At 37.9% G+C, this 22,966-nt stretch overlaps 1 protein-coding gene across 1 annotated transcript in view; it reads left to right on the top strand.

Moving 5' to 3' along the window:
• Positions 1–731: 731 nt before the first annotated feature.
• Positions 732–22,966, top strand: part of FREM1 (FRAS1 related extracellular matrix 1) — a 199,704-nt gene continuing 177,469 nt past the window's right edge. Inside the window, exon 1 of the mRNA XM_053907946.1 lies at positions 732–822. The gene's annotated coding sequence lies outside the window, so the exon portion shown is untranslated. The remainder of the gene's footprint in view (positions 823–22,966) is intronic.

The following is a 22,966-nucleotide window of genomic DNA, read 5'->3' as shown; positions in this document are numbered from 1 at the left end:
CTTTGGTGGTCTGACATTGTCTCCGGAATTTTTACCAATTCCCAGCGACTATTGTCTTTAACAGTTGTGATCCAATCATGTATAGAATCTATAGTGCATTTACTTGGAAATTGATCCTAAACATTAAATTTGAAAGGGTCTTGTATCCATCTTAATAATGGCTCTTTTTAATTTCCCAATTTCTTCAAAAGTTTTTTTCTTTAACATCTCCAACACTCCCCACCTCTCCAGACTTTTCCGTGATATGCATTTCTTTAATTAGAAAGACAAAACATTTTCTTCCAAGATAGTAAGTTTCCAGAAGATTTAGATATTATTGTTACATTTCCCTGGGTTGGGGATAGAAGTAAATATTTGCAGGTTGTGGAAGGAACTAGGAACAAATTGCTTTGTACAGATGGAGAAATGTCAAGGATGCATTCAATTCTTTCTGGAAGAAGGTGGACGCGCATATGCACATACATAAATACATATTGAGTGAAGTGGGGATATATGGCAAGTCGACATTTTCCTTTCCATGTTTTCTAACAATGTTAGTTCACAGACTCTGTTTTGTAATGAAAAGTATCCACCCAGATCCCATCAGAAACTAGCAGTTCTGAGTGCTCCCCAAACTCGTTACTACATGAAATCTTATGGGATGGGAAAGACTGGATTGTTCTCATTCAGGTGTTCACATGGTGTACCTTTGGCTTCTTTCTTTTTTTAGATGGTACCTTTTATCACTGAAAGACAAAACAATTAGGAGAATATAAGTTCCTAGAAACAGGGAAACCCTGTATATCATGAAAAGGACTATGAGCCAAGATCACATCCATCATCGTGAGTAAAATGTCTTTGATACTGTCTGAATAATTACGCACATGACTCGGGTTTATGATATTTAGAGATCAAATTACAGTCCTTGGCTACCCCCTTAATAGAGTTTTTGTTGTTGGCTCCATCAGAAAGAAAGTTTAAAGTTTGCGACTTGAATGCGACGTATTTCATAAATTCCACTAGTGATTTTTTTGTCAGTTTGGGTGCAGACCCAACTCTCACTGACTGAACAGGTTGTTCTGCTTCTGTTTCTTTGTATTTGTTGGAATAGGCAATGGCTACTAACTTCGCTCCAAGAAGAGTAATCTCAGTTGTAATTGCAGGAAAAATATTGACTGGTTTCTGGTTTTATTATGGTGTGCTTTCCAGTAAAAATTATTAAAACATGTAGATAATGCTTACCAGTGCTAACTCAGTAAGTGGAAAGTAACTGTTATGATTATCATTAAGCGAGGCATCTCCTAGTTTATTGAGCCGTTTTGGAGGCGGAGGCACTTTTCCATCTGTAACACCAGAAGCTATCTGGCCAATCAGGGCTAGATATAGCCCCGTAATGGACTGGGGATGCAGCAAAGGGTTTGTGCAAAATCGTCTGAAAGAATAACATAAAGGGCAGGTGAAAGCCCAGAAAGTCAGCAGGGCTCTGATGAACCCACAAAAATTGTGTTGGCTTTTTCAGGGCTTCTTCTATTGATGGCATTTATATCAAGAAAAAAGAAACATGCCAACAAAACAAACAGACCACCAAAGAAGAAACAAAAATAATAAAAAAAAAAAGAACCTACCCACACACATCCCTGCCTCCAGTGGGGACGAGGCACTCCTTGGCTTGTGGCCACCAGATTCCGGTGTCTGCCTCTGGTCTCACTGCCTGTTCCTCTTGTGTGTGAAATCTCCCTTTGTCTCCCTTTTTATAAGAGCATTTGTGATTGCATTTAGGACCCACCTGGATGATCCGGATAATCTATTTAAGAATTCTTAATTTAATGCCACTTGCAAAGTCCCTGTTTCCGTATAAGGCAACATTCATGGCTTCCAGGAATTAGGATGTGGATATCTTTGTGGGTCAGTATTCAGTCTGTCCCTCTACCTTTGTTCTCTCTTTCTCAAATACCGAGGAGTTGGATCAACTCTCGATTTTTCTTACATTCTCTCTCCTATTTTCCTCATCTGTCTTTGTGTCCTGCCTTCTGTATTTTTCACTCCTCAGTTATATTTTCTAAACCTTCCTTTTGAATTTTTAATATCTCCTGCCATATATTTAATTTCTAGACATCATTTCTTGCTTTCTTAATACTCTGCAAAATATAGCATTTTGTTCTTATTTCATGGGTATATAATTTCCTCAAACATCTTGTGGTTCCTGGCTATCAATTTCATTCATATTTAGGAGTGAGGCGATTAAAGATCTCTTATGTGTAGGCCTTGTTGCCAGGGAGGAATGTGCTAAGCCTTTATGGATAGTTTTCTTCAGCTGTTAATTTTCCCTGGAGAAGAAACCTCCAATAAGCCACGTGTAAGTTTCATTTACTCTGCTCTGTGACTCAGCTGCCATTTTCCGATTTGTTTGCCATCTTCTAAATTTTGTATTCATCTCTCATCTGGTGTTGTCATTTAAAAAAATTGAGATAAAATTCACATAATATGAAATTAACCATTGAAAATGTATAATTCCGTGGCATTCAGGACACTCACAATGTTGTGCCCCATCTAGTACTGAAACATTCTCATCATCCCCCGCAAAATCTCATACCCCTTAAGCAGTCATCCCCTATCTGTCCCCCACCCCAGCCGCTGGCAACCACTAATATGCTTGCTGTCACGATGTGTTTACCTCTTCCGGCGCTCTCTGATAAATAGAGTCATAAAATATGTGACCTTTGTGACTGGCTTCTGTCACTTAACATAATGTTTTCAAAGGTCTTCCACACTGTAGCATGTATTAGCATTTCATTTGTTTTTATGGCTGAGTAATACTCGATTGTATGGATGTGGCACATTTTGTTAATCCATTCATCAGTTGACAGGCTCAGCTGCTCTTGTCTTACTGATCTGGCTGAACAGACTTGTACCATTTTCTTCTTTGGTGACATTTTTGTCAGATTTGGGAGAGAAGCAGAGAAAAATATATGTGTTCAATCTGCCGTATTTAACCGGAAGTGTATGCCTTTGTTTTAAATTGATAGTGCAAATATATTTCGTTTCTCTTGGCTAACACGTATGTAAAAAAAAAAAAAAAAAAAATTGAGCATGTACATAACAAATTAGAACTGACCTTACCCTCTAACAGCAGTAAATAATTAAAAGCAATAAATAATTACTCATAGCGATTCCTTATTAAAAATTCATTTTCGTGTATTCTTTAATGTACTAAAGTTGGCTCTCCAAATGGCCCCTTTTAAATATTTGATTCTTATTTCTTTATTTGTACTATTTAATTTTCTTTAATTGCATATTATGTCTTGATTAACTCTCAAATTAGAGAGAATTGCCTCTAAAATTGGTCCTATCGAAGGAACTTCATGTACTAGAAGTATCAGAGGCTAATTTAAGAGCCCTACTTCCCCTTCGGCATAATTCTAGATGGTTTAATAGGGTAGGTTCTAGATAGAACCTCTTAGGTTCATTTCACTAGGAATACAACATTGGGTGATCTTAAAGATTTCATACTTATTGAGTCCTTTGTAATCTATTGTCAAGATAATATTGTAACAATAATGGAACTTCTGGAATACCAAAAAAAAAAAAAAAAAAAAAAAAGCCATCCACAATCACTCAATTGAAACTAAGGAGTTTTTAAATGCTGTTATCTAGTCCTTACATGTTTGCATTCCTGATGCAAACATACATACTATGTAACATACATACTATGTAACATTACATAGTTACAATCATTTAGATAGGTACAATTCAATATTCTGCTTTATTGAATACATTAGATTAGAAGCATTTGTTTTTATTGCTTTAAAATCTTCATAATCATCATTTAGTGGCTGAATTATAGTTCCTTGTGTGGGCACACCATAATTTACCTAATCGTTCTCCTAAGGTTAAGGTTAAGCATTTGGACGGTTTTCAGTTTGTGGAGTCACTGTGATACGTGAATGGGGGTACTTAATACACATTTAGGGAGAAAATGGCCCTATTTTATAGATCATAGGCTTTGTCTCAGACAAGCCTGGGTTCTGTTGTGTTGACTCAACTCTAAGCTTTGTGGCCTTGAGTCAGATTCCTCCTATTTATTGTTTAATTACAATACTTGATTGAGGTCTGTTTTACATGTAATAAAATGCACAGATCTCAAATGCATAACAGTGGATTTTTACATATGTAGACATCTATGTGACTGTATACCTGCCTCTTCCCCTTAGGTATAACCACTCTTCTGATTTCTAGCACAGGGATTAATTTTGTCTTTCAGAATTCATATAATGGAGTCTTACAGTATGCACTCTTTTGTGTCTGCCTTGTTCAATAAAATGTTTTTGAAATTCACCCATGTTGTATGTATCAGTCTGGGAGTTTGTTCTTCTTAATAGCTGAGTGGAATTGCATGGTGTGGGTATCTCACAATTTGTTTATCCTTTGTGTTGTTTCTACTTTGGGGCTATTGTGAATCGAATTGCCACAGTTGCTATGAATAATTTGTACAAGTCTTTTTTAGATGTAGGCACTCACTTCTCTTGGGAGTAGATCTCAGAGTAGAATTGACTTTACTTATTATCAAGTAAGCATAATTGGTGAGGTTGATAAATGTGAACAATATGGTGCATTCATGGGGTGGAAAGTATGTCAAGACCTGACTTGAGTAAATCTTTGAATTTTTCTGAACCTAGTTTCATGAATCTAAAGTAGAAATAGTAATACCTACTCTGAAGAGTTGCTGTAAAGATTAGAATATGTTAAAGTATAAAGTGCCTGGCATAGGATCTGGGGCATAGCAGAGTATTCACTAAATGGGAGCTATTATGATGATGGTGGTGAGAAGGTGATGGTAATATAATCTCTTTATATGCTCTGACGGGCTGACTTGTTGAGTTAAAATATAAGCCTAACCTCTTTCTTTTATCCTTGGAAGAATATTTGAAAACGTCCAGGAAGGTCCTTCTTAGATGCTGTAGACCTATGCTTCCCAAAAGGATTCCAGCATCCCGTCCCTGAAATTCTGATTTAATTTTCCAAGGGTGGGGGCCCAGTGGGGGCCCAGGCATCTATTTGCTTTAAATGTTCCTCTGGTGATGTTAATCTGTCGGGGTTGAAAGCCACTGCTCAGCAGAAGAATCCACTTACCTCTTGCCTCCTCAGACTTTGCCATTCTTCAGTTGTCTGAGGGTGCACATTGGTTGCATTCCTTGTACATTCTTCTCTGTGCTGAGAACTTCACCTTAGACCCTGAATCCATCTCTGAGATTTCCGTCTTACTGGTGAGCGCCCTCCCCTCCTTTCCTCTTGTTTCTCTGACGAATCTCAAGCCATTGATTGTAGAGCCTGTGCCTCCCATTTGCTGCTTGGTTCCAGTGTGAAAATTCGCCTTATCAATAGTTTGTTCTTGTGTCTCCCTCTGTTGTTACTTTTTTATTTAAAATAAATACAAATATGGCAAACTCCTACAACCTCTGACAGCTAGCAGCCTACATGCTTGGCTGCTTCCACCTTCAAGGTGCTGATTACTCTGGCAGACTGTTGAAAGTTGTGACTTAGGGAGAAGCTGGCTTTTCTTTTCTTTTCTTCCTTCCTTCCTTCCTTCCTTCCTTCCTTCCTTCCTTCCTTCATTTTAATTTTAGTGCATTTTCTCTCTTAATTATCTAGGTAATATATGTTTACTGTGGCAGAAGATTTGAAGAGTTAAGTCTAAAGCTCCAAACACAAAAACATAATTTTTTTGGTGCATTTTCTCCTCATATGATCAGTTTCCAGTTTCAGCTCCAACAATTGCTACATGTATATCCTTGGGTTATTTCATTTCCCGGAGTCTGTTGTCTCATATGTTAAAGAGGGATGATAACAAAAACTGGATAGAACAGTGAGCAAAAGACATGAAAGGTAACTCACCAGGAAAAGATTTAAATGGCCACTAAGCATATTAAAAACATAAGAAAAGCAATCTGCTTTACTCAGTCTGCTAATTTAAATGTTAACCACATCCAAAACACCCTCATGGAAATATCCAGAATAATGTTTAACCAAATGTGTGGGCACCCCATGGCTCGTCAAGTTGACCTGTAAAATCGACCATCACTGGGCCTATGAATAAAATAGGAATTGGAAGTTGATAGTGATAATAAATAAATGAATAGATAAGTAAGTAAAAGAAAATCTCTTCCTTAAAGGAGAAAGCCAGGAATGATAGAGGTCACCATTTTATGACCATTATAGTAATAGCCAATTCAGAACAACTATCTGTAAATGGTACAATAATAGATGAAAGTTGGATGAAGTGATGCATATATACACACTTTTTTTATTTAATTTTTTAAAATTTACATCCAAATTAGTTAGCATATAGTGAAACAGTGATTTCAGGAGTAGATTCCTTAATGCCCCTTACCCATTTAGCCCATCCTCCCTCCCAAAACCCCTCTAGTAACCTTCTGTTCTCCATATTTATGAGTCACTTATGCTTTGTCTCCCTCCCTGTTTTTATATTATTTTTGTTTCCCTTCCCTTATGTTCGTCTGTTTTGTCTCTTAAAGTCCTCATGAATGAAGTCATATGATATTTGTCCTTCTCTGACTAATTTCACTTAGTATAATACCCTCCAGTTCCATCCACGTAATTGCAAATGGCAAGATTTCATTCTTTTTGATTGCTGAGTAATACTCCATTGTGTATATATGCCACATCTTCTTTATCCATTCACCCATCAATGGACATTTGAGCTCTTTCCATACTTTGGCTATTGTCGATAGTGCTGCTATAAACATGGGGGTGCCTGTGTCCCTTCGAAACAGCACACCTGTATCCCTTTGATAAATACCTAGTAGTGCAATTGCTGGGTCATAGTGTAGTTCTATTTTTAGTTTTTTGAGGAACCTCTATACTGTTTTCCAGAGTGGCTGCACCATCTTGCATTCCCACCAATGCAAAAGAGATCCTCTTTCTCTGCATTCTCGCCAACATCTGTTGTTGACTGAGTTGTTAATGTTGGCCATTCTGACAGGTGTAAGGTGGCATCTCATGGTAGTTTTGATTTGTATTTCCCTGATGATGAGTGATGTTGAGCATTTTTTTCATGTGTCGGTTGGCCATCTGGATGTCTTCTTCGGAGAAATGTCTATTCATGTCTTTTGCCCATTTCTTCACTGGATTATTTGTTTTTTGGGTGTTGAGTTTGATAAGTTCTTTATAGATTTTGGATACTAACCCTTTATCTGATATGTCGTTTGCAAGTATCTTCTCCCATTCTGTTGGTTGCCTTTTAGTTTTGCTGAATGTTTTCTTTGCTGTGCAGAAGCTTTTTATTTTGATGAGGTCCCAGTAGTTCATCTTTGCTTTTGTTTCCCTTGCCTCCGGAGACATGTTGAGTAAGAAGTTGCTGTGGCCAAGGTCAAAGAAGTTTTTGCCTGCTTTCTCCTCGAGGCTTTTGATGGCTTCCTGTCTTACATTGAGGTCTTTCATCCACTTTGAGTTTATTTTTGTGTATGGTGTAAGGAAGTGGTCCAGGTTCATTCTTCTGCATGTTGCTGTCCAGTTTTCCCAGCACCACTTGCTGAAGAGACCGTCTTTATTCCACTGAATATTCTTTCCTGCTTTGTCAAAGATTAGTTTGCCATATGTTTGTGGGTCCATTTCTGGGTTCTCTATTCTATACCATTGATCTGAGTGTCTGTTCTTGTGCCAGTACCATACTGTCTTGATGATTACAGCTTTGTAGTATAGCTTGAAGTCTGGGATTGTGATGCCTCCTGCTTTGGTTTTCTTTTTCAAGAATGCTTTTGCTCTTCAGGGTCTTTTCTGGTTCCATACAAATTTTAGGATTATTTTTTCTAGATCTGTGAAGAATGCTGGTGTTATTTTGATAGGGATTGCATTTAATATGTAGATTGCTTTGGGTAGTATCGACATTTAACAATATTTGTTCTTCCTATCCAGGAGCATGGAATCTTCTTCCATTTTTTTGTGTTTTCTTCAATTTCTTTCATAAGCTTTCTATAGTTTCCAGTGTATAGATTTTTCACCTCTTTGGTTAGATTATTCCTAGGTATTTTATGGGTTTTGATGCAACTGTAAATGGGACCGATTCCTTGGTTTCTCTTTCTGTCGCCTCATTGTTGGTGTATAGGAATGCAACGGATTTCTGTGCATTTATTTTATATCCTGCAACTTTGCTGAATTCATGGATCAGTTCTAGCAGTTTTTTGGTGGAATCTTTAGGGTTTTCCATATAGAGTATCATATCATCTGTGTAGAGTGAAAGTTTGACCTCCTCCTGGCTGATTTGGATGCCTTTTATATGTTTGTGTTGTCTGATTGCAGAGGCTAAGACTTCCAATACTATGTCGAACAACAGTGGTGAGAATGGACATCCCCGTCTTGTTCCTGACCTTAGGAGGAAAACTCTCAGTTTTTTCCCACTGAGGATGATATTAGTGTTGGGTCTTTTGTATATGGCTTTTATGATCTCGAGGTATGATCCTTCTATCCCTACTTTCATGAGGGTTTTTATCAAGGAAGGATGTTGTATTTTGTCCAATGCTTTCTTTGCATCTATTGAGAGGATCATATGGTTCTTGTCCTTTCTTTTATTGATGTGATGAATCACATTGATTGTTTTGTGGATATTGAACCAGCCCTGCATTCCAGGTATAAATCCCACTTGGTCGTGGTGAATAATTTTTTTAATGTATTGTTGGAGCCAGTTGGCTAATATCTTATTGAGGATTTTTGCATCCATGTTCATCAGAGAAATTTGTCTATAGTTCTCCATTTTAGTGGGGTCTCTGTCTGGTTTTGAAATCAAGGTAATGCTGGCTTCATAGAATGAGTTTAAAAGTTTTCCTTCCATTTCTATTTTTTGGAACAACTTCAAGAGAATAGGTTTTAACTCTTCCTTAAATGTTTAATAGAATTCCCCTGGAAAGCCATCTGGCCCTGGACTCTTGTTTTTTTGGGGAGAGTTTTGATTACTAATTTGATTTCTTTACTGGTTATGGGTTTGTTCAAATTTTCTATTTCTTCCTGTTTCAGTTTTGGTAGTGTATATGTTTCTAGGAATTTATCCATTTCTTTCAGATTGCCCATTTTATTGACATATAATTGCTCATAACATTCTCTTATTATTGTTTTTATTTCTGCTGTGCTGGCTGTGATCTCTCTTCTTTCATTCTTGATTTTATTTATTTGGGTCTTTTCCTTTTTCTTTTTGATCAAACTGCCTAGTGGTTTATCAATTTTGTTAATTCTTTCAAAGAACCAGCTTCTGGTTTCATTGATCTGTTCTACTGGGGTTTTTTTTTTTTTTTTTTTTTTTTTTGGTTTTGATAGCATTAATTTCTGCTCTGATCTTTGTTATTTCCTGTCTTCTGCTGTTTTGGGGTATTATTTGCTGTTGTTTTTCCAGCTTTTAAGGTGTAAGTTTAGGTTGTGTATCTGAGATCTTTCTTCCTTCTTTAGGAAGGCCTGGATTGCTGTATACTTCCCTCTTATGACTGCCTTTGCTGTGTCCCAGAGGTTTTGGGTTGTGGTGTTATCACTTTCATTGGCTTCCATATACTTTTTAATTTCTTCTTTAACTTCTTGGTTAGCCCATTCATTCTTTAGTAGGATGTTCTTCAGTCTCCAAGTATTTGTTACCTTTCCAAATTTTTTCTTGTAGTTGATTTCGATTTCACAGCGTTGTGTTCTGAAAATATGCACGGTGTGATCTAGATCTTTTTGTACTTGCTGAGGGCTGATTTGTATCCCAGTATGTGGTCTATTCTAGAGAACATTCCATGTGCACTGGAGAAGAATGTATATTCCGCTGCTTTAGGATGAAATGTTTTGAATATATCTGTTAAGTCCATCTGGTCCAGTGTGTCATTCAAAACCATTTTTTCCTTGTTGATTTTTTGATTAGATGACCTGTCCATTGCTGTGAGTGGAGTGTTGAAGTCTGTTACTATTTATAGTATTACTATCAATGAGTTTCTTTATGTTTGTGATTAGTTGATTTATTTATTTGGGTACTTCCACATTTGGCACATAAATGTTTACAATTGTTAGGTCTTCTTGGTGGATAGACCCCTTGATTATGATAATGCCCTTCTTCATCTCTTGATACAGTCTTTAAAGTGTAGATTGTCTAATATAAGTATGGCTACTCTGGCTTTCTTTTGTTGACCATTAGCATGATAGATGGTTCTCCATCCCCTACTTTCAATCTGAAGGTGTCTTTAGGTCTAAAGTGGGTCTCTTGTAAACAGCATATAGATGGGTCTTGTTTTCTTATCCATTCTGTTACTTATGTCTTTTGATTGAAGCATTGAGTCCATTGACATTTAGAGTGAGTACTGAAAGATATGAATTTATTGCCATTATGTTACTTGTAGAGTTGGGAGTTTCTGGTGGTGTTCTCTGGTCCTTTCTAATCTTTGTTGCTTTTGGTATGTATGTATGTATGTATGTATGTATGTATGTATGTATATTTTCATCTTTTCTCCCCTCAGAGAGTGCCCCTTAAAATTTCTTGCAGGACTGATTTAGTGATCACAAACTCTTTTAATTTTTGTCTGTCTGGGAAACTTTTTATCTTTCCTTCTATTTTGAATGACAGCCTTGCTGGATAAAGAATTCTTAGCTGCATATTTTTCTGATTCAGCACATTGAATATATCCTGCCACTCCTTTCTGGCCTGCCAAGTTTCTGTGGATAGGTCTGCTGAAAACCTGATCTGTCTTCCCTTGTAGGTTAAGGACTTGTTTTCCCTTGCTGCTTTCATGATTCTCTCCTTGCCTGAGTATTTTGTGAATTTGACTATGATATGCCTTGTTGATGGTCAGTTTTTGTTGAGTCTAGGGGATTGTTACTTGCTCTCTGTTGTTGTGACTTTGGTTATTTTATTACCCTACTTACAGTAATATTTTGTACCCTCCACCAGATGTGCTTTGATTTGTTCCTTTGAGTAGCCCTATCTTTTTTCCAGCTTTCCCATTTTCTTCCTAGTAGATTCAGTCTCTTTTCCGCCTAGGCTCTGGTGTTCAAAGTCCTTTGGCTTTTACACTTCTTTGTTTGAGAGACATGGGACATATGGATCCTCCTACTTCTCTGCCATGTTGACCCTCTCCAGAAAGCAACAATAATCTTAATGATACTATAGTGATAATTTCATGTAAATATCCTCAGGTACTTTGAAATTTTTAATTTAATTCACCCCCTGTCCTCCCTCTCATCTCTTGCGACTTCTTTAGTTGATTACATTCACTTTCCTCCTGTCCGGCTCCAGCTGCAGGGGCTCCGTCGTGGTCACCTGGCACCTGCTGCCATCGCTCGTACCCAACCCCACATGCGGACACATAGGAGCGCAGTCACACGCGGCCGAAGGCGGGGCACTGAAGGCGTGCAGCTGTGAGAAGCTGCCGACACTGTTGCTCCAGCTCTTCCGGAAGCGCCCCTCTGGTTTTTGTTGAATCTAATGGGAGTCCTCTGTGCTTCCTGGATTTTGATGTCTGTGTCTTTCCCCAGCTTAGGAAAGTTTTCCGCTATGATTTACTGACATAACCCTTCTACCCCTATTTCTCTCTCTTCCTCTTCTGGGACCCCTATGATTCTGATGTTGTTCCTTTTTAATGAGTCACTGATTTCTCTGATTCTTAAATAGTGCTCTTTTGCCTTAATCTCCCTCCTTTTTTCCTGCTTTGTTATTCTCTGTAAGTTTGTCCTCTGTGTCACTGATTCTCTGTTCTGCCTTATCCATCCTTGCTGCTGCAGCATCCATTCATGATTGCAGCTCAGTTATAGCATTTTTTAATTTCATCTGGACTAGTTTTTACTTCTTTTATCTCTGCAGAAAGGTATTCTAATCTGTTTTCAACTCCAGCTGGTATTCTTATTTTCGTGATTCTAAATTCTGGTTCAGACATCTTGCTTGTATCTGTGTTGGTTAAGTCCCTGGCTGTTGTTTCTTTATGCTCTTTCTTTTGGGGTGAATTCCTTCCTTTTGTCATTTTGAAGGGAGAAAAGGAATTAATGAGGTAGAAAAATTAAAATTAAAAAATTAAAATTAAAAAAATATTAAAAGTAAAAAATTAAAAACACACACACAAAAAAATCAAATAAATGATGCTAGATCCTAGGTGTGTTTTTGTCTGGGTGTTGAAAGTGGCTTGATATATTAGAGAAAAAAGGGGAAAGAAGAAAAAAAAGAAAGGAAATCAGTTGAAAATTTGAAAAAATGAATACACTGAAGTAGACTAAAATGAAATGATGGAAGTAAACTAGAATTTGAAAAAATTTACACAGAAGTAAAAAATTAGTGGAAAAAAATTAAAGAAAAATATTTTTAATAAAAATTAAAAATAAAAATGAATTTTTTCTTTCTGTATTCATGAGAGAGAAATGAAAAAGAGAAAAAAAAGAAAAAAAAAGAAAGAAAAATGAATAGATGGACCAGCTAACTGAAATATGACTGAAATTACTTCATTTTCCCCTAAAAGTCAAACTATGAAGCGCTTTATAGTCCATAAACTAAGCAGGCAGTGTGACTTCTGTTCTTGAAGAGCGAGGTTGGCCCAGTTGGGCGGGGCTTAGTGTAACGGCTCCATTCTCCACTAGATAGCGCTGCTAGCCTAATGGGGTGGATTGTTGTGGCACTTGTAGGTGCATATGCACATGCGCGGAAGCGGTGAAAATGGCGTCACCCAGCTACCCAGTCTCTAGTATTGGAACTCTGTTCTCCCCGATCGGCAATCGTGCACCTGTCCTTTGTCTTCAGCTTTCGTCCACTCACTGCTTTTACACTGTCCGTGACCAAGCCCCAGGTAATACCTCTCTCCCGAGTTTTTTCTCAGATGTGGCTGTTTTCCCTGGCCCCTTACTTTTGAGTGACTGTGCCGTCCCTGTGCTGTCCCTCTGCAGAGGGTCTTACCGAGCAATGGCCCAGTGCCGGCCTCACCCAGGAACGTTCGCAGGACCATGCTGCTGCCAATGCCTAGAGACTGCGGCCAGGTGCCAGTGCACTCCAGGAAAAGTTCGCAAGATAGCGTGGCAGCAGTGTTTCAGGGATTATGGAAAATCACAACACACATCTGGCACTAGGCTTCACCCTTACCGACTTTGTCCCAGCACCAGCGAATGTGCCTGTTCTCTGGAGTCTGCCGGGCCCCAGTTGTCTCACAGCCTCTACCAAATGTCCTTCCGGCAGTGGAACCGCTTGTCCCTGTGTGGCCGGACAACCTCCCGGACCCCATTCTGCTCCTGGGGATTCGCCCTTGCCAGCAGAGCACCGCCAGGTATTGAGCTGCAAGACTGTGAGCTCCCCCTGTTTACAGTCTTAATGGAATTTAAACTCTCTCCTTTCTCCTTTCTCATTTCTATCTCCTTTCCCCCTTTTTAGTTCAATCCCTGTGGCTGTTTCCAATTTTCCACTTTCTCTCCAGCTGCTTTTGGGGAGGGGTGCTTTTCCTGTATTCTCCCCACTGTCTCCATCCTCTCTCCGTACGCAAAAGCCCCTCCGTGCCCTCCACAGCTTCTCTCTCCCCAAGTTCACCTCTCCGGGCCGTGTACCTGCTGGATTCTGTGGTTCATGTTGTGCAGATTGTTATGTTAATCCTCAGATCAGTTTTCTAGGTATGCAGGATGGTTTAGCTGGTTGGTCTGGCTGTATTTCATGGACGCAAGACACACAAAAAACTTCCAAGCTGTTCTGCCATCTTGGCTCCCTCTCCATGTACACATACTTTTAAGGAATCCAATCAACCAGTGAATCAATTAATCAATAAGTAAACAGGAAAGGTAACTCCACAGTGGAGAAACCTGACATCACCTCATGGCTTCGGCCACATTTAACATACCAATAATGTGATAAATCGACATCATGTATCTACTGATATGATGCACTGAGAAAGACACGATATCACCTATATAGTGTTCCATCAAAAGTGAAGACAAACACAAATTGAAGGGAAATCTACAAAATGCATGGCTTGTTCACTTAAAAAATGTCAATGCCATGGAAAATAAAGGCTGAGGAACTGTTTCAGATTAAAGGAAACTAAAGAGACGTAACATCTGAATGCAGTGAATGATCCTGGATTCTGGAAAAAGTGGCTCTTTAGGACATTACTGGGACAATATAGTCTATAACATATTGTACAAGCATAAAATTTCCTGATTTGATCATTATCCTGTGGTTATATAACAGAATGCCCTTGTTCTGAGGAAACACACAGTGAAGCACTTAGTAGTAAAGAGTCATGATGTACACAGTTTACTCAAGTTGTTCAGAAAATATGTATGTGTGTTGGGAGAGAGACAGACAAAAAGATAGAAAGAGACAGAAAGATAAACTAAAGTAAAGAAGAATTCTTTGTAGTATTCCTGCAAGTTTTCTGTAAGTGAGAAGTTATGTCAAATAGTTTAAAAGTTAAAATAAAGAGGGGAACCTGGCTGGGTCAGTCAGTAGAGCATAGATTTGACCCTTGATCTCAGGGTCATGAGTTTGAGCCCCACATTGGGTATAGAGGTTACTTAAAAAAAAAGTTAAAGAAGCAATAAAGCCCTTAAGTTATTGTCATGAGGACTAAATTAACCCCTAAAAAGATTTTAGTATAGGGCCTGGCATAGAAGGGAAAACTTAATTCATTGTTAATATTATGAAACTAATATGAGTGTAATATTAGCATATTAACATTTGATCAATATCAATTGATAAGTACTTCAAAGCCTTAATATCAACATATATCAAAATATTTGCTATCAATATTATATTAATATTTGATCAATATATTATATTTACTATATTGACAATAGCATTGCTACATTAATATTAATTACTAATATTCATACCAATATCAGTTTGCTAATAATTATTGCAGTAAATAATTTTATTAAAATAGCAATAATGATAATTATTATATTGTGGCTTGCTTTTTTCAGTTAAAGTATATAAGTAGCTTGGTTTTTAATGATGTGTGATATTTTATTGTTTGTATATACCACAATTTAAATTTTTTCTGGTTTTGAGTGATTGTTTTTCTTTTTCTGTTTTATTCTTTTATAAATAATATCTTGTTTATAAACTTATAAAATGATTTATAAAAATTATGAATTTCTGTCTCCTTTCCTGATTGTGTAAGACTGTGTCCTTGAAGTAATATTGCAAAGTCAAAGGGACAGACATTTTAAAACCTTTAGCTGCCAAGTGGCTTTCCAGAAAGACTTTCCCCAGTTTCTTTTGCTAGCAGGATATGAATGTGTCTGCCTTATCTCTCCCCACCAACATTGCATATTATCAATTATTCTACTGTTGAGAGAGGGCTAATTTTTAGGAATTAAACTGTGTGGTAGAACTTTGTTGTATTTCTGCATTGTACTTTTGTTTATTGCTTGACATTTTCCTAAGAATTACAAAAGAAAAACAGTGAAATAATTCTTTAAGAAAAAAAGAGATGATTTAGTTGGCCAAAGTAACAAAGGCACCAGTGTAGGTTGTATGGTTTCCATGTACACAAGGAAAATCATGCTGTCACCCAGGGAATTTATTTTTATTGGGTGGCTGGCCCTGAGATAGATTTCCCTTGAGGAAAACTGGTTTTGGGCATCAGGCAGACCTGGGTTCAAGTCTTTGTTCTTTCATCTCCTTGCTTCTGACCTTGGACAAGTTATTGAACCTTTGTAAGCCTTTTTTTCTACTGGCAAATGAGAATAAAAGTGCTTTCCTTTTGGTGTTGTTAGGAGGCTTAACTGAGGTAATGCTGGAAGAGTGCTTGGTAACTTACTATGTACTTTATAAATATTAGTTTTAAAAATTCATCATGCAATTACCTATGTTGTCAATTATGATCTTTTAAAAAAAATTTTTTTAACGTTTATTTATTTTTGAGATGGAGAGACAGCATGAATGGGGGAGGGTCAGAGAGAGGGAGACACAGAATCTGAAACAGGCTCCAGGCTCTGAGCTGTCAGCACAGAGCCCGACGCGGGGCTCAAACTCATGGACTGCGAGATCATGACCTGAGCCGAAGTCGGATGCTTAACCGACTGAGCCACCTAGGCACCCCAGTTATGATCTTATAATAAATAGAATAATGGGTATTGTGTGCTTATGCAGTGCCCTTTTATCTAAGTCAGGAGGAGAATATTGACAAAGGGCAATCCATAGAAAGCAAATTATCTGGGAGGCTAAAAGTTGTCCTGGGTTTAGGATCTATGACTCCAGTGACTCTAGCTTAGTAATGAACTGAACCAAGGGTCTGCATGTCAAGTGACCACATCCTAAATGTTTGATTACGTTCCTACACTTTCCCAGAAGGCCACCAAAGAACAGCTGCCTGCTAATTAGATGTGGAGCTAAGACTTTTAGATAGGAGAGCCTTCATTTGGTTTGATTCTGAAAGTAACAAAACCAAGTTTTGTTTGTATATAAAAATGCTGTAAAATGGTGTTTAGATTATTGAGAAATCAGACATGTTTGAAAAGATGTGGCCATTTCAAGTTTCTTTAAATCAGTTTTGCCTTGGGGGCAGATTGAAAAAAATATGTAATATATCCTGCCACCGAAAGACCTTTTAACAGGGAAGTCCTCTACTTTTGAGTGGATGTAAAGGAAATAACATTTCCCCCAGTGGTAGGTGGTTATCATTGTAAAACCAGATCATTAGTTGTAAAAATGCTGTTAATTTAAGGTTTAAAGGAATGGACATTGAAAAATTAAGTTTTTCCCCCTTATTTATCTCTCCAGGAAATAGTCATCATAAAATGCATTCCCTTGCCTCTTGATAGTTAGCAGATGCTACTATATCCCCACAAAACAGAGCCCAAGACGTCTAAGCCTATGTGGCAGAATCTGCCATAAATCTCTAAAGTTATTTACTTGGCCAAGACTTAAGTTACACATTGAAATTAAGTCTAATCTTAAAAGAAGTAATCCATATATTAATATTTAGGCTTACTAGTGAATAACTTGAAAACACGGGCTACAAATTCCTACTACAGAGTGGTAAGACAATGTGCTAAAATTATGCATTGATGCATAGAAATAGAGCTTGGATGGAAGAAGAAATTCCAACCCTATTTGTTTGTTTGTTTTAAGTTTGTTTATTTATTTATTTTGAGAGAGCAAGAAAAAGTGCATGTGGAGAAGGGGCAGAGAGAGGGAGAGAGAGAACCCCAAGCAGGCTCCAAGCTGTCAGGGCAGAGTCCGACGTGGGGCTTGAACTCATGAACCTGTGAGATCGTGACCTGTGCCAAGATCAAGAGTCAGACGCTTAACCAACTGAGCCACTCAGGTGCCCCCAGCCATCTTTGGATTTACCTTTTCTCTAAATTCCCATTTCAATCTGTGGAGTGTAGGGGCCATTAATTTACACTGAAGATAACTTTTTAATGCCGAGATAAACTCGGTGATGTCCGAGAATAACAATATGAAGGGTCTTCCTTTGCAGGAGTCTATGAAAAGGGATGGGGAGTTTTTTCAGCAGTGAAATTGTTTTTTCTCACCCTTTAGCTGTCCGGGAGTGCTTTATTGTGGCAGTTGTTTTGGGAGTGTTTGGAAGCACTGTAGGTCACATTTTCAAAGCTTGCTGTGTCTTTGAATTTTTTTGATGATCAAATGGTCCAGTCTGGGACTGTCGTGGTTTATGATTACTCTTGCTAAAGCTAAATTGTTGCTGGTATTTCATAACTTGCTTAGGCAAAAGTCCAATGTGGTGTTGAGTTGCCATTCCCTCACCATCTACGGGCACTCCACTTAGAGACTGAGGGATTTCCCCCTTCCTGTTCTCTTATTTTGTTCTATCATTCTGTTATAAAAACAGCTCCAAAGCATCAACATTTGGCCAATTTGTGATCTTCTCTTTTCATCATGATGGGGTGGCTTAATCCAGGATTCCCTAGTCAAGTTTAAGAAGATGGTTTCAAAAGAAAAATGATCCCACTCTCCATTCTAGCCCACAAACCCTGCCCCCTTTCCCTAATTCCACATAGTTTTCATTGTAATAAAATGACCAATATGATCTGAATTTTTTCAAATGTAAAAGTTGGAAACTCACACTTTAAGTGTCTGAGATTTTTTTGGAAGAGTCAAGAAAGCTCCTTGTTAGTTCAAGGTGTTGACGTATTTTTAAGGTATTTGCTTATTAATTAATATTAATATTCTCTCATATTTATGAATATTCATAGTCTTCCTAACAACCATGCTGTTCACCTATGTTAAAGATGCTTCTAATTACTTGGTTCAGTCACTTCAATTTATTGGTGCTTCTGTGAATATAGAAATAACAGAACTTGTTTTCATGATTTAAATCTCTCTTTTAGCTACTCCCAAATTAAAACTAAGATCCTTGTCTGCTTAAAACCAGATCACTTTACTCAGCAAAGAGAATTAAAATTTTACATCTGTATGCCATTTTTAACTGATTCCTTAAATTAAAAGTTAGCATGCCATTTATTTCAAGCAGAAATGGAAATATCAGGCATCATTTCACCATCCATGTAAGAAATGATTCAAGTCGTGGGGAAAACCCATCCAATTATACAGAAAAATATAAAGTTATCAGTAAATCACAAAACAACCATTCAACATCTGATCTTAGGAAATGGTGACAAAATGTGTCTTTCCTTTTTTTAATTTAAAAACTCAGGGATGCCTGGCTGGCCCAGTTGATGGAGCGTGCAACTCTTGATACTGGGTTGTGAGTTTGAGCCTCATGTTGGGTGTAGAGATTACTTAAAAATAAAATCTTCAAGAATGACGAATAAATAAATAATAAAAACTCACTTGGTTCTCATAAGGTATTTAGTATCAGTTTGTTGTGTTGAAGACAGCTTCCAATCCTTTCGTGGGTTACATAAGCTGACCTCTTAGTTCTGTCCCAGCAGATAATTTTCTAACCTAAATCAGACCATGCTTGCTTTTAATGAATGCAAAGACAAAATGGATGTCTGACTTTTTTATCCTTGAAAGGTAAACTTACTTCCAGAAATTTAGCTTCTCTTAAGTTACTTTCAGGTTTAGTGAGAATAAGTTTTAGAGAAAAGATGATCTTGACTTTTTTTTTTAATTCTTTTTTTTTAATTTTAAGTTTATTTATTTTTGAGAGAGAGACAGAGAGACAGAGAGAGTGAGCAGGGGAGGGGCAGAGAGAGAGAGGGAGAGACAGAATCCCAAGCAGGCTCCACACTGTCAGCATGGAGCCTGATGCGGGGCTCGAACTCATGCACCGTGAGATCATGACCTGAGCTGAAACCAAGAGTCGGAGGCCTAACCGACTGAACCACCCAGGCACCCCTGGTCTTGACTTTTTTGAAGGAAAAAATGCCAGGGAAATCATAACATTATGAATCATGGGGTTATAAAATACTCAGATTGAAAGTTAATTTGGAGATTATTTAGATTCGGTGCTTCCGTTCTGCTCCATGGAAAGCACACCAGACAGGAAGTTAGAAACATCTATGTTTCAATCCTAGTCCAGCGAGTTGGACTTGTGGTCATGGATCAACCACATAACTTCTTTGTGTCAGTTTCTTCATCTGTAGAATCTGAAGGATAATGCCTTTACTATTTGTCTCAGAGTTGTGAGAATTAAATAAAACTCTGCATGTAAATGCGGAATCATGAACTGTGACACTATTTGTGCAAACATAATAAATATATGCCTAGGGGCACCTGGGTGGCTCCATCCATTAGGCATCCAACTCTTGATTTTGACTCAGGTCATGATTTCCTGGTCTGTGAGATTGAACCCTGTGTCGGACTTGCCACTGACAGCATGGAGCCTACTTGGGATTCTCCCTCTGCCTCTCTCTCTCTCTCTCTCTGCCCCCCCCCCCCCACTGCACACACGTGCACTATCTCTCTCTTGCAAAGGAAGTAAACATTAAAAAAGAAAACAAAACAAATAGGGGCACCTGGGTGTCTCAGTTGGTTAAGTGTCCAACTTTGGCTGAAGTCATGATCTCATGGTTCATGAGTTTGAGCCCCACATCGGCCTCTGCTGTCAGCGTGGAACCTGCTTTAGATCCTCTGCCTCCCTCTCTATCTGCCCCCTCCTACTAGTGTGCTCTCTCTCGCACGCACGCTCTCTCTCTCTCAAAAATAAATAAAAACATGTTTAAAAACCCCAAATACATGCCCAATGCTCTTTGAGGAGAAAGTATGAGCCCTACATTCTATAATCCAGTTTTTGGCTTTTATAAGCCCTATTTTCTTCAATTCAGTCTTGGGCTAATATAATCATGGCTAAAGCCAGACTATTGTTCCAGAATTTGTTACACAAGAGGATTGAGAATGTCTCCAAGACATTTGCTTAGATCAGTAATTCTCAAACTTTTTGGTTTCAGAGTTGCTTAACACTCTCAAAAAATTACTGAAGACTCTAAAAAGCTTTTGTTTACTTGAGTTACATTTTTCTATCTATAGAGTATTGGAAATTGAAACCAAGAAATGTTAAAATATTTATTAATTTATTTCAAAGGAGCAACAATACATTTATACATGTTAAAATAAATATGTTGATGAAAAATAACCATTGTTTTGAAAACAAAAAATAATTTTAAAAGTGGTGTTGTTTTACATTTTTGCAGATCTCTTTAATGTCTGACTAAATGGAAAACAGCTGGATTTTCACATCTGCTTCTGCATTCAGTCTCTTGAAATACCACACATCATGCAGCCTCTGAAAGACTACCTTCTATACTCAGGAGAGGATATGAATAAATAAGAGAAAAAATGTTAATATTATTATAAAAATAATTTTGACCTCCTGGAGCCCCTGAAATGGTCTTGGGGCCCCCAGGTATTCCTGATTACTTTGAGGACTGCTAGCTTATTACTGAAAACATACACTGTATCCTGTGTTGTGATCCTACCCTGTACCTGATAGGATGAGGTACATCCTATCAGAATGACAACTGAATCTGATTTAGCAATCATAAAAATCTAGGCTATTGTTTAAAGACTTGATGAGTTAACGATAATCTCCCATGAACTTAACAATCATTCTTTTTGAAAAAAATGTGCTATAATTGAGATACAACGTTGTGTGAGTTTAAGGTGTACAACCTGTTGATTTGATATGTATTGTGACATGATTACCCCCATAGTGTTAGCTAACAAACACTTAACAATTATTACAGCGTAACATCCTCATTTGTTTTCAGGGGAACTGAGTTTTCTGTACTTCCCTTGTATAGGAAGGAATTAATGTATCTTTTTATAGTCAAAAAAGAAACAGGGCTCCTCCTCTGACTTGCTTCTCTACTGGCTTGTTTGTATGAGGGGTGCCTAGATTACAAACTTATTTCTTTAGACAACTTAAGAGGAACAATTTAGTTTGACACAAGTGGAAAATGGTATTATTATTGCAGGGGAGACCCAGGAAGGTAAGAAATTTGTCTTAGGTCATACAGTTGCCTGATGGGAAAATTGCAAACAGAACCCAATCTTTTGACTCCTTAGTAAGGCTTTTATCACAACTCATTTTCGACCCCTGGTTATATGCTCCCATAGGGACCTGAATGTCTCCTTCATAATACTTATCATGCTCTAATTTCTATTTCCTTGTCTGCCAGCCACCAGAAGGTCAGTTTCATGAAGGCAGGGTTCGCATCTGCCTTGTTTGTTACTGTATTCCTGATACATTGCAGACGCTAAATAATTCTTTATCATGTGAATGGCATTGTAATGAATGTGCAGAATTAGAGCAGGCTAGGTTTGGCCGGACTTGGAAGTTACTGTTAGTATTTGGAATCTCGCTTCAAAATGGTGTAGCTAAAATATACACTTCTTTATGACACAGCAATCTCACACTTGAAATACACCCAAGAGAAATTAGTCTATGGGTGCACCTAAAGACGTGTATCGGAACGTTCAAAGCAACTTTATTCATAATGGCCCCAACCTGGAAACAACTCACATGTCCATCAACAGAGAAATAGACAAATAGATAACTGATTATTCACACAGTATTCTATTTCACAGTAATGAAAAAAGAGAAATTGTTGGTGCATGAAAAACATGAATAAATATCACAGAACTTACGTTGAGGGAGATAAGCCAGATACAAGATAACGTGTACTATACGATTCCACGTATACAAGAGCAAGCAAAACCCATCTATAGTGTGGAGGCCAGAATCGGGGTCATTGCTGAGTGGCTGAGGAGGGTGTTGTCCTGGCAGGGAAATGAGGGAACTTTGGGACGCTGAAAATGTTTTACACCTTGATCTGAGTGGTAGTTACGCGACTGTATACGAGTGTAAATTCATCAAGCTCTACATGGAAGATTTATGTACTTTATGCTCTTTACTGTGTACATATTTTACCTCAAAATATGTTTTTAAGATATTCTAAAGCAAGTACTTTTTCTAGAAAACATTGTGAATCTGCCTTGTGGAGGAAAATTTACTACCCTCCTTTTTTTAAGTGTCTTGTTTTCTACATAGATGATAGGATTAATATTGATAGTTAACATTTATGGCAGATTTCTTCTGCTGTACTTAGCATGTGAGTGCTTTACATGCATTAGCTAATCTGATGGCATTCGCTCGTCACTTCAGAGGTTACAGAGGACTTTTTGAGCACATTGTTCCGTTCACCATTCATGTCAACTCCTGGAGGTGTCTAAAGGGTTCATCCTCATTTTGTACACCAGGTAATTGACGTTCTAAAAGATGAGGCCACTTCTCCAAGGTCACAATACTCATAAATGCCAAAGTTGTCCTGCTATCAGTAACTCGGTACATGGCTAAGCTACTCTGTTGTTCTTTCATTTCCACCATTAGTTCTGGAAACTTGGGCGTATCCCTGGGTTTTGAAATTCTCTTCTGTAAAATGAATACCACCACCAGTTCATTTCTGTCATCCCTTGAAACTCTGTGAATACACTCTGTGACTAGAAGCCTCAGAGATAGCCTCTTGCTACAGAAGCATAGCTGAAAGTCATTGCTTTTTCTGTCTGTGAGATGGACAGAATAATGTCAAAACTACAGTGTTTGACATGATCAAACAAGTT

This window comes from Panthera pardus, unplaced genomic scaffold (assembly GCF_024362965.1).
Source record: "Panthera pardus isolate Hobbes unplaced genomic scaffold, ASM2436296v1 HiC_scaffold_20, whole genome shotgun sequence".
Classification (NCBI taxonomy): Eukaryota; Metazoa; Chordata; class Mammalia; order Carnivora; family Felidae; genus Panthera; species Panthera pardus.
Note: the sequence above shows the minus strand (reverse complement) of the source record. Positions and strands in the feature narration are given on the sequence as shown.